The sequence below is a fragment of the Panthera pardus genome, unplaced genomic scaffold, assembly GCF_024362965.1.
Source record: "Panthera pardus isolate Hobbes unplaced genomic scaffold, ASM2436296v1 HiC_scaffold_16, whole genome shotgun sequence".
Classification (NCBI taxonomy): Eukaryota; Metazoa; Chordata; class Mammalia; order Carnivora; family Felidae; genus Panthera; species Panthera pardus.
Window position 1 is genome coordinate 47,519,693 of NW_026526721.1, and position 15,856 is coordinate 47,535,548.

A 15,856-nucleotide genomic window follows, 5' to 3' on the forward strand; every position below is an offset into this window, starting at 1 on the left:
GGGGTCATGAGTGTCACCTATATGCATTTTTACTGAAGAAGCTGCTGGGACCTCAGAGGCCAGCCTAAAGGAGGGAATGAGGAATAGGGGAGGCTGCTGTAGCCTGGGGACCAGTGACATATATTACAACAGGGTGTTTCAGCCCAGCAGGGAGAATCTGGACAGGTAGCTGCAACATCATTCCAAGTGAGTTGCTGGGGGCGGGGGAGGGGCAGATCCCAAGCAGAGTTGTGGAATGGGGAGCAGAAGACATGGAAAGATGAGAATTATGCAAGGAAACTGAACCCCATCCAAATAAACTAGGTGCTGAGCAGAGCTATAGTCCTAGCAGAGAAGTCAAAATATATGAGGAAACCAGATGGGCGGGGGGACTGTTCCTAAGGGTTGAGCAGATCAGGAGGTGACTGAAGGAAGGAAGGCTGCTGTTCATCCAGTAGGCAAGTACCCAGTGCCGCTCTGGGCCCTCCAGAGAGCATCTCTAGGCATCTTTTTTCTAGCGTGCCCAGGCTCCTGCTAGCTTATCAGACTTGGTTCTCAGAGGACAGGCAGGACACAGCTTAAAGACTCAAGATCTTCCCTTTTAACCCCTGGGCAGAGTTGGGGAAGTAGGGACTAGCTCTCAGGTACTTCTGAATTTCCAGACAATTCCATGGTTTGGTATTTCAGGCCACAGCCAAATGACAGGGAGACAAAGGTGTTCCGCTGGGACCAGCTATAACAATAGCTTCGCAGGAATACATTGTGCTATTCATTCTCAGTGTTCTGGTGCTTGATTTTAAGGTTCTTTTGTAATTTTGCTTAAGAAACACCATGCTACATATATAATAGCAACTCTGCTTTCAACCACAAATATCTTAAAATGAGAAAGGCTAATCTTCCCCTTATTCAAAATGCATTGTGTGCCAAACCTGGTGTTTTAAAACAATCATTTTGAAGCTTTCTAATTGTAGCCATAAGTTAGTTCTCCATTCTCTCAGCCTCTCAAGTTCGGCCAGGGTGGTCCTCATTAAAATGAATGAGAAACTTCCAACAGAAACCCAAGATTTACAGTAATATAGTATTTATGGTAGTAAAATCGTAAAATAAAATGAAAAGATGTCCCTGTTATGTCATTTTTTTAAAAATTTACTAATTGCTATTGTATTCATTCATTTCCTCAACAGTTACTTATTGTATGTCTATGTCCAAACAGTATCTTGAGTGCTATTTTAAAAGTGATATTTAAAAAGCAGATATTGTGGTGCCTGGGTGGCTCAGTTGGTTAAGTGACCGGTGCTGGATTTCAGTTCATGGTTTGTAAGATTAAGTGCCACGTCGGGCTCCATGCTGACAATGTGGAGCCTGCTTATGATATTCCCTCTCTCTCTCTCTCTCTCTCCCACACACATACCAGCTCATGCGTGCATTCTCTCTCTCTCTCTCTCAAAATCAATAAAGTTAAATAAATAAATAAATAAATAAATAATAAAAAGCAGATTTTATTGGTTCCTGCCATCTTGGAATTTAAAGGCCATGGGTCTATTTATAAAATAAAAATAAAGTATTATTTTTATTTATTTATTTTAAATTGATTTTTAAAATTTTTATCATATACTGAATTTATTTGATCAAGTCTATTTATCAAATAAAGAGAAGTTAACAAATCAGATAATGACAACTTGTGATAGTGCTATGATAGAAAGTAAGAGACAATTGGGACAGAGAATGAAGAGAGAGTGAGGGCCTACTTGATATGTCAGAGGAGACTTTTGATGAGGGGATATTTAAGCTGAGACCTGAGCAATGGGAAGGAGCTAGACCAGAAGTAGTAATCCAGATATGAGAACAATAGGCATAAAGGCTCTGAGGGGAGAAAGGAGTGGGTATGTGCTAGGAACCCCAGGATGTCGGTGTGGCTGGGGTATAGTGGGCCAGGGAGAACAGGGGGAGACTATAGGGTTAAGTGGAGGCCTAGTCGGGCGGGGGGTGGGGGGCAGCAGGGAGGCTTGTGGTTTGTGGTAAGGAGTGTGGGTATTAGTATATAAGCAAGCTGCTATGGATTCTTAATCTGGAGGGTTACATAATCCTACCTACATTTTTAAAAGATCTTTCTGTCTCTCATGTGGAAAGTGGAGAGAGAGTGGTTACAGGGGGACAAACACTGCCTGAGGAAGATATGGTTACAGGGGGACAGAATGGTTACAGGGACAAACACTGCCTGATGAAGATAGGGTTACGGGGGGACAGAATGGTTACAGGGGGACAAACGTCTGCCAGATGATGCTCCGGGATCATCCCAAGGAATTCATGGACTCTAGGCAACTTGTCATTACTTTTTCTTCACTGCTTTCCCTCTAAACGCCCAGATCATTTCTTTACCTGGTGATTAGTAAAAGAAAAGATGCCAGGAGCACTGTCCTTTGCCAAAAGCAAAACAGTGAGGTGAGCCATTCAGGTAGGGTCCTGGTCCTAATGCTGTTTCGTTGGAATCCTAGATGTCATTTTCACTTTGCAAGTTCGTGAAATTTATGCCGTCTGATCACTGTTCTTGAGCTTTGTTCCTGGTACACAGAAAGGATTCAATAAATGTTTGCTAAATTGATTTGACTTGGACTCCCAGTGGTATGAATAGAGAGGGAGAATTAGGAAGGCCAACGGGGTCCTCTACTTCCTCTCTGAAGATGGTATGTATCAATGGGTTACCATGGCTCTTAAACAGTATTTTCAGTCTATGGTGGATACAGTTCAGGGAGGACTAAAATGATTCTCTGCTAGAATAAAAGGTGCTGTGTACATGCAAAAAGCTTTTTTTTAAGTGCATCTGGTTAGAGTTTAATGTGGCTGAAAAAAATCACTATTTCTTTCATGTTTCAGTTACTCAGATTTGGCTAAAAATGTGCTTTGGAGATTTTCCAAAATAAAACTCTTGAGGTGAGAGAAATTCCAGCCCCAACAATAACTTGAAAATTGGAAGTTGGAATAGCAAGTGTTTTTTCAACTGTCTTAACTCTGTCACCAACACTATGATGATCTGATTACATGTGACAAGTCTGGTTTCTGGCCATTAAACTGCACACTTCAGCTACAGGCACCAGTTTTTCCCTTCTTTTCTTTCAACTATGTGTTGATCTGGGAGCAGAAATGAGAACGATGGGAGAAGCGAGAGGTTGGGGAGCTCGGGCCTTCCCATTGCCCACAGTCACAGCTGGTGACCTTGACCTTCTCAGCAACCTCTTGTGATCAAAGGCCTGCAGCAAACTAGTCATAAGATGGATCTCTCCTGGTCCTCACAGTCTTCACCACCCAGTGTTGTTATTCAGGTGCCATTTGCTTGCTGGAATGTCAAGGACATCCCAGAAGGGGGAAACACGTCCCCAAATGGCAAAGGGCCACCTGGAATCCATGTGGGAAGGAAGGGGACAGCAGTCCTCAGTGAGGTCATGGATATCAAACTCTTGGTGTAGTACCTGCACAGAGCAGAATCACTCAACATATGGTGACCGCAGCTGCTACCGCTATTTTTATTATTGATGGCAGTGATTTATAAATTGATTAGATGTATAGGTGTCTCACATTGCCGGATATCAGCTTTCAGCCTCATCTCTCCACTCTGTTCCTCACCGTCACCAACCTTCAGACACTGCTTGATACCCCCTTTCATAAGAGCTGTTGTCCTAACTTATTCCTGTATTTTAGAGTCATTCCTGTTCATGGCACTCTTGTTTTTCCAACATCTGCATCTGGTAATTGGCATACCTTCTTATTGCCACTTCAAATGTCTTTATCTGGGAGATAAATCTTCAGAAGTCCAAAGGCACATACCTACAAGTGTCATTCTAGCCACATAGTTCATGCCCTGCCTTCTTCCTCTTCCCCATACGAGGAGTAGTTTTGTTACCGTCTCACCGCAGGCCTTCTCAGAACAGAACATAACTCAGTTAATTTCTTCAGTCATCTTTTGCACTTTGCTAAAGAGCTCTGTGGTCTCTGGTGCCTCATTTTGCTGGAAAGGGCGGGGCATGGCACATCTGATCCCTCAGTCGGGCAGGAAATAATCATTTCAATTAGGGAGCTGGGAAGCACATCTATTTGCAAAAGGAGTTGCTATTTCTCTGGCAGTCTGCTTCCTTCCATATGCCCCCAAGCCCACCCTTGGAACGTATGGCTAGGCATCTCTCTCAATGAAATAAATATTGTAATGGGTCAAATAATTAGCAGGCAGAATTATGTTTGGGCTGTAACCTGACTCTAATTGCTGACCTCAGAGAATTAACTTCATATGACATAGCACCTTAGCTGTGTGCTAGCTTAGGAATTTCCACTCCTCTCTCCCTTTCAGCCAGATTGGTTTTTCTATTTCTGGGCTTGTTGTGTCGATGAGTCAGGTGGCCCCAGACTCTTCCTGTGGATGAAAGGGGCAGTCCTGACTTGTATGTATTTTCTGCATATATAAATTATGAAAAGGAAAAGCTCTGTGTCCATTCCTTGGCATAAAAGCAAGGGAAGCTGGAGAGTTGAGTAAGGAAAGTATGAAATAGCCAGTATAAATAAACGCTGGCCCTGGGGCTGAGTGCAACAAGATGTACAGCATAGAGAATGGCATTCAGAAATAAGGCTTTTCTGTATGAAAACCAGCCATCGTAAGGGATGTAAGATGTAAAAGGTCATGTTAATATTTGCCATCAAGTCCTCATCATGAAGTTGAAACAATTTATTAAATAAGATAAAACATCTCTATGAAGACTCATTTATTTCTGTATCGTGGAGGGTGAGGTTTTATCTCTTCCCCTGGAGCAAGTGTAGAAATAGTCACCCTGCTCATCTCCACGGGTCCTGAAACTGTTTCAGCAACCAATGAGTTGTTCACTGAGATCTCCTGCTTTGATGTCCGTAAAAGGAGTTTGCTACCTAAGTTCAGAGAGACTGTGTACTTTTCATGTTCTTTAAAACATGACATGGTAGGTTTTCGTGTCTACTAAAAAGATAGTGCGAAAACCAAAATTGCATTTTGAGGCCTAGTTCAAAGCTGGTAAATTATCAAAGAAAATTGCTGCGCATTATAACTTGTGTTTTTGTGGTTTTTTTAACTCAATTTTATTTATTTATTTTTTTTAGAGAGAGAGTGTGAGCAGGGGAGAGGGACAGAGCCGGGGGGGGGGGGGGGGGGTGGGGGGAGAGAGAGAGCAAGAGGGAGAATCTTAAGTAGGCCCCACATTCAGCATGGAGCCCAATGGGGTACTCAATCCCATGACCCTGGGATCATGACCTAAGCAGAAATCAAGAGTCGGACACTCAACTGACTGACCCACAAGCCATGGCACAGGCACACCTGTGTTGCTATTATTAAGAACCAGAAATGGTTGTACTTCTCCTGAGTAAATAATTGTTTTGTTATTGTTACTGTTTTAGCCTATGGCTATTGTGAATACTGTGAGTGAAAAGGTCTCCTTTTTCACATTAGCTCCTAGAAACTTAGAATCAAATTTGTGCTCAGTCAATAGCAAATACACAGGTCATTATAGCATTTTTATTATACCTCTTGATTGATTTCAGGTCTAATACTTATTTTTCTCATGTTCACTCCCACTTCCAATTTATACTGCCTTACTTTTTGTAACCTTGTAAACTGGCTTAAATCTTTTCTAGAATAAGATGGACCACAGTGGACCAGGTATTTTTTAAAACTAAAGAGATTGGCAGAGAGGGAAGGAGAGAACCAAGGGAAAAAAAAAAAAAAAAAAAACAGCAGGCAAACTATACTGATGTCGGCAACTTAACCTCCCTAAATCTCAGCCTCCTTATCTGTAAAATACTGACCTCCAGAATTTCTTTGGGGCTCAAAATTATTTTTAGATACCTATTGTGAACATGCCTCATAGATGACAGAGCTCTGTACAGCTTTATTGTGATTATTTTAAAGCCATTATTAATTAAGGCAATTATGTAGTCCCAAGCTGTTGACCTAATCCTCGTTTCCAATCAGTAAAAGGACCTTCACTAGGAAGTGTCAATTCTGAGAACAGAGCCCAGGCTCTTCTGAGTCTTCTTGGGGTCTCCTCCAGTGAGAGGAAATAGCTTCTCTTCAAGGATGGCTCTGAAACCTCTAAGCCTGACAGAGTTCCGTACCTGAGCCCTTCATTCAAGGGACCAGAAAACTTAGATCAAGGCCTGGAAAATTCTGGCCAGCAAATCCTGTTTACCGCAGTGTCTCAGCATCCTCTGGGATGGTTTGTGTGGGCATCTGCACAAAACTCCACAGTACAGGTCCCACCACTGCATATGTGTTCTCTTTTAGATTTGGGGACCCCAAGAGTGCCCCATCTCCCACTTAGAAACTTATAGAACCATCATCTCATTGCTGACTTAATCCCAAAATGAGAACATTATGGCATGGAGAGATTTATGGAATGGAGGACCGCTTTTGGTGATCACTGCCTCGCCATTGTTATTAATGGGCTTGTTAGACATAGATCTGCTTTCAAGCAAACTGAGGCAGGAAAAAGACAGAAACACAGCCCAAATGATCCATTCTTGTCAGAGGATAAAGTAGATTATTAAAGTAGATTCTGGGTAGGTAAAGCTTCCCATAGATCCTCGTCAGCATCATAATCAAGGCCAGACTCTCCAGCGTGGCAGAGAACAGGCAGTGCACTCTAGAGGACGAGAGAGCCTGAGCTATCTGGGTAGCAGTGCTGGCTCTCTTGCACGGTGGCTGAGGGGTCTGGGCAAGAACCCACACCTTGCCAAACCCTGGCTCTGAAAAATGGAGATTCTGATGGTCAGGTTAAACTGTACATGTAAATCTGGGCCCAGCCTCCTTTTAGAGCTTCATTTCCCCCAGTACCCCTGTGTGTACCTTACCCAGAAGGACCTCCTCCAGCCCCCTCCTCTCTGTGACTTTGCACATGTTGTTCTGGAATGCTCTTCCTTTTCTGGTCTGTGCACTGAACTCCTACTCTTCCACATTCAGATGAGATTCACTTCTTTCTGAATACCTTCCCCAATATGCACCAGCAAATCCTCACATGAACAGGATGTAGAGCTCCGTCCTCCTTGTCCTCCTACTGCTGCATACTCTGCATTGCATTTTCATTGTTTATATAAGATTTACTATTGGGTATTACGTTTATGTCAATTAAAGAACAAAAGAAATTCCGATTTATCTTAAAAAGACAATAATAGCCTATGGTAGAGAGGCTGTTAATGTTTTTTACAACTGTAAACACCATTAGAAATGGTATGTTGTGAAAGACCAGCCAAGACAGCTAAATGCGTATTTTTTATTGAGGTGTAATTTACACTCACTGAAGTACTCAGATCTTAAAGTGTCCTGTTCAATCAGTTTTGACCAAGACCTAGTACACTTAAGTCACACGTGAAAATTCCCTGAGGGCCCTTTCTAGTCAGTACTCCACCCCATCCTATCACATAGAAGCAACCACTGATCTGATTTCTGTCATTCTATGTTAATGTTGCCTACTCTGGAAGTTCACATAAATGGAATCATACACGACGTACTTTGTTGTATCCTGCTTCTTTCACTCAGTAATGCTTTTGAGACTCGTCCATGTTGTCGGCATTTATCAGTAGTCCATTGCTTTCATTGTTCAGTAGTATTCCATCATATAAATGTACCAAAAATTTATTTAAATGATTCCTGTTGGTGGCATCTATCACGTTGTGTTTTTTCTTTTAATTTTTAAATTACCATACAGTAAAATTAGCCTTTTTTTCTTTTGGCATACAAGTCTATGAATTTTAACACACATACAGACTTGTGTGACCACCACCACAATCAATATGCAGATATTCTGTCACCTTAGAAAACTCCCTAGCGCTATTCCTTTATAGTCCCATATCCCCCAACCCCAGGTCCCTAATGACTTCATATATGGTCTCCATCACTAGAGCATCACATTGCATTTTAATTGCTTATCCATGTCTGTTGTTCTCCCTATATGGTCAACTTCTCAGAATAAAGACGATATCTTATTCATCTTGTCTCCTCTAAGCTTAGCACAGTAGCTGGTACATAGCAGGTGCTCATTAAATTTTTGAAGGATGAATGGCTTAATGCCCATGTAGCTGCATAATGAATCCTTTCGTAACTCTTAGGAGAGAAGGAAAATAGGAAGCTGAAGAAAACCAATATTAACTTCATTCTTTTAAAGCAAATCTTAGTGTGAAAAAGAATCACTTTTTTCACAGAAATAGTGATTTTATGATTTTAAGAAATTCTAAAAAGTGCTGTCTGGTGATTGCCCCTTGAGAGAATACATTGAGTCACACAAAATGAGTAATCTCCCATAAAATGAGTTCAGCAAATGTTTAATTGTACTAAAAATATTACTGCTGGTAAGTTTGAACATGGAAATTAAAAGGAAAAAGTTAAGCATGTTTCTTTGTCTATTACCTATTTCTATATACCAGAAGTCTAAAATTCTCCCCCAGAGTTTCTAATATATTTTCCAGGTATTCTTAGCTCTATAAGGATCCTACACTATATTTAGTGAAACTCAATATTCACACTGTTACTTTTGACTGGGGTTTCAGTTTCCATATTTTTCCCTAAACCAGTGTCATCTTTATCTAAAATTTGTTTTACTAAAGCCATTAATATTGCAAGTGATACTTGGTCCTTGTAGCTAGTGCCTTCCCTAGAGCATATTTAGTTCTTTTCAGCTTCAACTTTTCCTTTTTTTCCCTTCAGTGCTTCTTGGTGTTTCCTTTTTCATTAATCACAATACTGAAATGACTCTCTATATATCCTTCTTATCCTCTTAGTTTCACCCATCAGGACATTATCTCTTACAAATTGAGCCCTTTGCCAGTTTCATGTCACATTTCTTTAAGCAAATAAATGTTCTCCATATGCTTAGAAAATACTCCTGAGCCCCATAGCCTATTACCTCTTTTAAAACAGAAATGGGGAAACAGCTGTTTCTCAATTCCTATAAAGTATGTCCTGTTTTATAGATCATGCTGAGCAGCTCTATTTTGATGTCTGCAATATTACTTGGTCCTTGAAATTGTGAATTTCCTGGATCTGAATTTTCCCTCTCACATTTGGGAAAGAAAGATTAATTCTACTCGTTGTTTCATTGTGTTATACAGGCCATGAGGTCTTCTCTGTCATTTATTTTGGTAGCTACTGAAGATCTCATATAGAATAAATGCCTTCTTCCTAATACTACAACAAAGTTTTGAACTGTTAAGATTGATATTATGTGGTCATCTCATTCAGTGTTTCAGCAGATGTTTACTGAATATATCTGCAGATTCTATTCTACCTGTAGAGCAAGCAAGGATGAAAGGACATCCTGCTGTCAGTCAGGTAGCCCACAGTCTAGTAGGGAGGACAGATGCAATGTGATGATTGTTCCAATCAAGGTATACCTGAGCTGTAACTACTTAAAGGAGGAGTTGACAAACTATGGCCTGGAATGGCTTCCTGTTTTTATATATAAAGTTTTGTTGTAACATAAGCATGCCTACTCATATACATATTTTCAATGGATGCTTTCGTGATTCAGAGTGTAGTCGTGACAGAGATCATATGACCCACAAGCCTAAAGTATGAACTACCTTTTCCTGTAATAAAAAATTTGCCAACTCCTGGCTTAGAAGAAGGAACATCAAGAAAGTGTATGGGTGCAAAGAATCAGGTCATGGAGAACACCTTGGAGGATGCTAGCATTTTAAGGGCTAGGTACAAGAAGAGAGTACATGAAGAGATGGGCTGAGAACCAAACCATAGTATGCCAGAAAACAAAACAGTGTCAAAAAGTTGAAAGCTAACATCAGTGTCAAATGCCTCAGCAGAATCAAGTAAAATGATGGTTATCATGACCATTTTATGAGAGCTTATTTGTATGCCAGACTGTGTGCTAAGCACTTTACGTTCATTATGTCAGGACTCCATGTAACAATCCTAAAAGGTAGGCACCCTTAATATCCCCACTTTATAGATGAGGAAACTAAGGCACAGAATGAACAAGTAACTTTTCTAAGGCCACACAGCTTTAAATGGCAGAGGTAGGATTCTACTCCAGGGTGCCAGATTCTAGAGAGCCTGTAATTTTAATCCCTGTGCCATATCAGTTTGACAGTTAGAAAATCATTGGTGTCCCTAGCAATAATAATTTCAGTGGCATGATACAGGTGGAAGATAGCTTCAAATAAGGGACAATGTTTACCATGGGCTGTGCATCATTTTAAGTGTTTTACACTAATTCATTTAATCCTCTCAACAACTTTATTTTATATATAAGGAAACAACAGTACAAAAATGTGAATTAACATGCCCAAAGACAAGAGGCTGTTGGGTTACAAAGGTGTGATGTGACATTCTGGAGAGAAACAGCTGACCCTGTATCCTTACTGACCTCCCATTCATCCTTGGCCCTTTCTCAGTGCTCTCAGGCTTTGGCCTGAATCTGGAGCTCCCTCTCTTGGTGCTCCCTGCACCCGAATAGGATGGCAATTTAGGAAAACAGAACAAAAGAAGAAAGCTTAGTTTGTTTTGTTAAATAATATTATGGTGTCATACCCACAGAAGATTCACAAACAGATCAATAGAACTAGACCCTTGCATATGTATGATTTATATTATGATTAAAGATAAATACTATAACAAGACAGTGAGGAAGGGAAGAATCATTCAGGATGATATTAGGACAATTGATTAAAGATTTGAAAAGACACTTGGAGTTTCACTTTATATTATACAACAAAAATCTACTCCATAGTATATAAATTAAATGCATTAAAAAAAAAGATTAAGCCATACAAAAAGATTAGATCAAAGTATGTACTTTGAGGTGAGGAGAACTTTTCAAAGCATAAGCTCAATGAAAAAATATGACATATTTGATCTCATTTAAGACATCTGTAGATCAAAAATAATTTTAGAGGCGCCTGGGTGGCTCAGTTGGTTCAGCGTCTGACTTTCAATTTCAGCTCAGGTCGTGAGATCAGGTCCCATGTCGGGCTCCATGCGGGGTGTGGAGCCTGCTTAAGATTCTCTCCCTCTCTCTCCCTGCCCCTCCCCCACTTGCATGCATGAGTGTTCTCTCTATAAAAAAATTATAATTTTAAAAATTAAAAGATGAGACAATCTGGAATCACAATTAAGATGGCAGAGGAGGAGAATCCTGAGCTCACTTCTTTCCATGTACACACCAAGGTTCCTACTACATATAGAGTGACTCTCTGAGAACACCCTGAAGACAAGCAGAATAGCTCTTCCACAGCTTAACTTATAAAGAAAAAGCCACATTGACAAATAGGAGTGGCAGTAACATGGTCTGGTCAAGACCCATAACGTTGATATAGTGACTCACAAGCTGGAGGGATATCACAGGCATGATGGAGGTTCTCCCTGGGGAGCAAGGGGTTCAAGCCCCACGCTGGCTACCCACCCCCTGCCTTGAGGACCTGCACTGGGAAGATGAGCCCCCATAACATCTAGTTTTGAAAAAAAAATAGGACTTACCTCTGGAAGAACTAGAGGGCCATAGAAAACCAAAACTCTTTTTCTTATAGGGTCTGTGCACAAACTCACTCGACCTAAGACCCATATCAGAGGCAGCAATTTGATAAGCACCTGGCACATAAATGAAGGAGATTTTTTGACTAATTTTAGAGTGTGTGCCAGAGGAGGAGGGATCTGTAGGAACTTTCTCTGTGAAGAGAAGCACTGGCTGGCACGATTTTTCTTGCCCTTTTTCTGCCTAGCTGGCCTGACACTGGTAGATGCTCATTCTGACACTCTCCATCTACATTGCTAGCATCACTTGTCCTGCCCTGGCATTTCCCTGCAGACCTGCCCTACTCAACCCACCCACTCTAGCAGATACCCCTCCAAAACAGCTCCTGCCCTACCACACCCAGCAGTGGTCATGGCCAGACTGGCACCCTGCCAAAGCAGCTTCTACCCCACCACACTCTCTGGGTGGCCTCACCCAACACTGGTTTCCCCCACAAAGGGGTGGGTACCCAGGCTGGTGGCCTAGCCACAACAGGAGGGCACATGCAGCCCACATGAGACACCCCTAGAGTGCCTAGTTTTGGTGACCAGAGGCCAGGGATTGTGCTTCCAGGCCCCACAAGACATTCTGCATAAGTCCACTCCGTCAAGACCAAGAGACATCGCTGATCAACCTAATATGTAGAAAGAGAGAGTCAGGCAAAATAAGGAAACAAAGGAACTTGTTCCAAAAAAGAATAAGACAAAACCTCAGATAAAGAACTAAGTGAAGCAGAGATAAGCAATCTACATGATAAAGAGTCTAAAGTAATGGTCATATACATTCTCTCTCAACTTGGGAAAAGAACAGATGAGCATAGTGAGAACTTCAACAGAGATAGAAAATATTTTAACAATCAGAGGCAAAGACTACAATAACTGAAATGAAAAATACACCAGAGAGAAATGACAGCAGATTAAAGGATGCACAAGAATGGATCAGTGACCTGGAAGAGGGTAGTGGAAATAATCCAAGCTGAACAACAGAAAGAAAAGGATTTTTTAAAATGAGGATATTTTAAGAGACCCTTGGGACAACATCAAACATGCTAACATTCACATGATAGGAGTCCCAGAAAGAGAAGAGAGAGAGAAAGGAACAGAAAACTTATGTGAAGAAATAATAGCTGAAAAAGTAACTAACCTGGGGACGGAAACAGACATTCAGGTCCAAGAAGTACAGAGCCTCAAACAAGATGAACTGAAAGAATTTCATCAAGGCAAATCCTAACTAAGATGTCAAAAATTAAAGATAAGGAGAGAATCCTAAAAACAGCAAGAGAGAAACAACTAGTTACAAGGGAATACCATAAGACTATCAGCTGATTTTTCAGCAGAAGCTTTGCAGGACAGAAAGGAGTGGCATGATATACTCAAAGGGCTGAAAAGAAAAAGCCTACAACCAGGAATACTGTGCCTGGCAAGGTTATCATTCAGAATTGAAGGAGAGGTAAAGAGTTTCCAGACAAACAAAAGTTAAAGGAGTTCATCACCACTAAACCAGCTTTATAAGAAATGCTAAAGGGACTTCCTTAAGTGGAAAAGAAAAGACCATAACTAGAAGTAGGAAAATTATGAAAGAAAAAAATCTGGTAAAAGCAAACATATGGTAAAGGTAGTGGATCAAGCACTTATAAAACTAGTGTGAAGGTTAAAAGACCAAAATCAGGGGCACATGGGCAGCTCAGTTGGTTAAGCATCTGACTCTTCATTTTGGCTCAGGTCATAACTCACAGTTCATAAAATCAAGCCCTGCATTGGTTCGGTGGTTAGGATTGTCTCTCTGCTCCTCCCCTGCTCTCATTCTCTCAGAATAAATAAATGAATATTTTTTTAAAAGACAAAAATCATAAAATCCACTGTATCTAAAATAATTACTTAATGGTACATAAAATCTCTTAAAAAGATGTGACATCAAATGATGATGTCACATATTTTTAAAAAATATGACATCAAAAACAAAAAACGGGGGGTAGAGGGATGTAGTGCTTTAAGAAGGTGTTCGATCTTAGCCAACTGTCAACTTAAAATAAATAAAATAGACTGCTATATACATACATTGTTATATATGTATCTTATGGTGACCACAAACCAAAAATCTGGAATAGATACGCACACACACACACAAAAAACACACAGAAAGGAATCCAAACTTAACACTAAAGAGAGTCATGAAATCACAAGGGAAGAAAGCAAGAGAAGAAGAAAGGAACAGAAGAACTATAAAAACAACCAGGAAACAATTAACAAAATGGCAGTAAGTGCATACCTGTCAATAATTACTTGAAGCATGAATGGACTAAGTGCTCCAATCAAAAGACATAGTATGTCTGAATGGATTTTTAAAAACCATCGATATGCTGCCCATGGGGGACTCACTTCAGACCTAAAGATACATACAGAATTAAAGTGAAGGGATGGAAAAACATATGCCATGCAAATGGAAATAAAAATAAAGCTGGGGTAGCAGTACGTGTTTCGGACAAAACAAACTTTAAAACAAAGACTGTAACAAGAGACAAAGAAGGGCATTACATAATGATAACGGGATAAAAGGATATAACAATTGCAAATTTCTATGCCCCTAACATAGGTAAATATAACAGACATGAAAAAGGAAATTTACAGTGCTACAATAATAGTAGGGAACTTTAACACCCCCCTTATATCAATGGATAGATCATTCAGACAGAAAACTAATAAGGATATAGAGGCTTTAATTGACACATTAGACCAGATGGACAAAATAGATATCTACAAATCATTTCATCCAAAAACAGCAGAACACACATTCTTTTCAAGGACACATGGAACATTCTCCAGGATAGGTCACAAGTTAGGGCACAAAACAAGTCTTAATAAATTAAGAAGATTGAAATCCTATCAAGTATTTTTTCTGACCACAATAATATGAAACTAGAAATCAATTGCAAGGGAAAAAACACATAAAACACAACATATAGAGGCTGAACAATATGCTACTAAACTACTGATGGGTCAATAAAAACTCAGAGGAAATAAAAAAAAATAACTTGAGACAAATTAAAATGGAAATATAATATTCTAAAATCTGTAGGACACAGAAGATAAACTTAGAAGATAAACTTCTAAGATGGAAGTTTATACCAACACAAGCCTACCTCAAGAAACAAGAAAAATCTAAAAGAATTTAACCTTACACCTAAATGAACTAGAAAAAGAACAAACAAAACTGAAAGTTAGTAGAAGGAAGGGAATAAAAATCAGGACAGAAATGAATGAAATATAAACAAACAACCAAAAAAATCCATGAAACTGGTCATTTGAAAGGATATGCAAGATTGATAAACCTTTTGACTCATCAAGAAAATCAGACTCATCAAGAAAAAAAGAGGGCCCAAGTTAATAAAATCAGAAATGAAACAAGAGTTAATACTTATTCTTCTCAACCTATTCCAAAAAATCAAAGAGAAGGAATGCTTCCAAATTCGTTCTACAAGGCCAGCACTACCCTGATAACAAAACTAGACAGACACTATGAAAAAAAAGAAATTACAGGCCAATATCCTTGGTGAACAAAGAAGCAAAATCCTCAACAAAATATTAGCGAATCTAATTCAACAATGCATCGAAAGGATCATACACCATGATCAAGTAAGATTTATTCTAGGGATGCAGGGATGGTTCAATATCTATAAATCAATCAACACGATACACCAGATTCACAAAGTAAAAGATAAAAATCATATCATCACCTCAAAAGATCCAGAAAAAACATTTGACAAAGTTCAACATTTATTTACAAACTCAATAAAGTATAGAGAGAGCATACCTCAACATAATAAAGGCCATATAGAAAAGAACCCACAGCTAACATCATACTCAGTAGTGAGAAGTAGAAAGCTTTTCTTCCAAGATCAGGATCAAGATATAGACGCTTACTCTCACCACTTTTGCTCAACATAGTACTGGAAGTCCTAGCCACACCAATCAAACAAGAAAAAGAAATGAAAGGCATCTAAATTAGTAAGAAAAAAATAAAACTGTCACTATTTGTAGATGACACCTCACGTATAGAAACACCTCACACACACACACACAAAAAAACTACACACTAACAATGAACTACCAAAAAAGAGAAATAAATAAAACAATCACATTTACAATTCATAAAAAGAAAAAATATCTAGGAATAAGTTTAACCAAGGAGGTGAAATTTTCAAGTGTATTCTGAAAGCCATAGGACATTGATGAAAGAAATTGAAGATGACACAAATGAGTGGAAAGAAATACCGTGCTCATGGATTAGAAAAATTAATGTTGTTAAAATATCCTTACTACACAGAGCACTCTATAGATTCAGTGCAGCCC

The 15,856-nt window shown here is 39.6% G+C and overlaps 1 protein-coding gene across 3 annotated transcripts in view; it reads left to right on the forward strand.

Moving 5' to 3' along the window:
• CMSS1 (cms1 ribosomal small subunit homolog) overlaps positions 1-15,856 on the forward strand; it is a 379,579-nt gene that overhangs the window by 313,480 nt on the left and 50,243 nt on the right. The window lies entirely within an intron of this gene.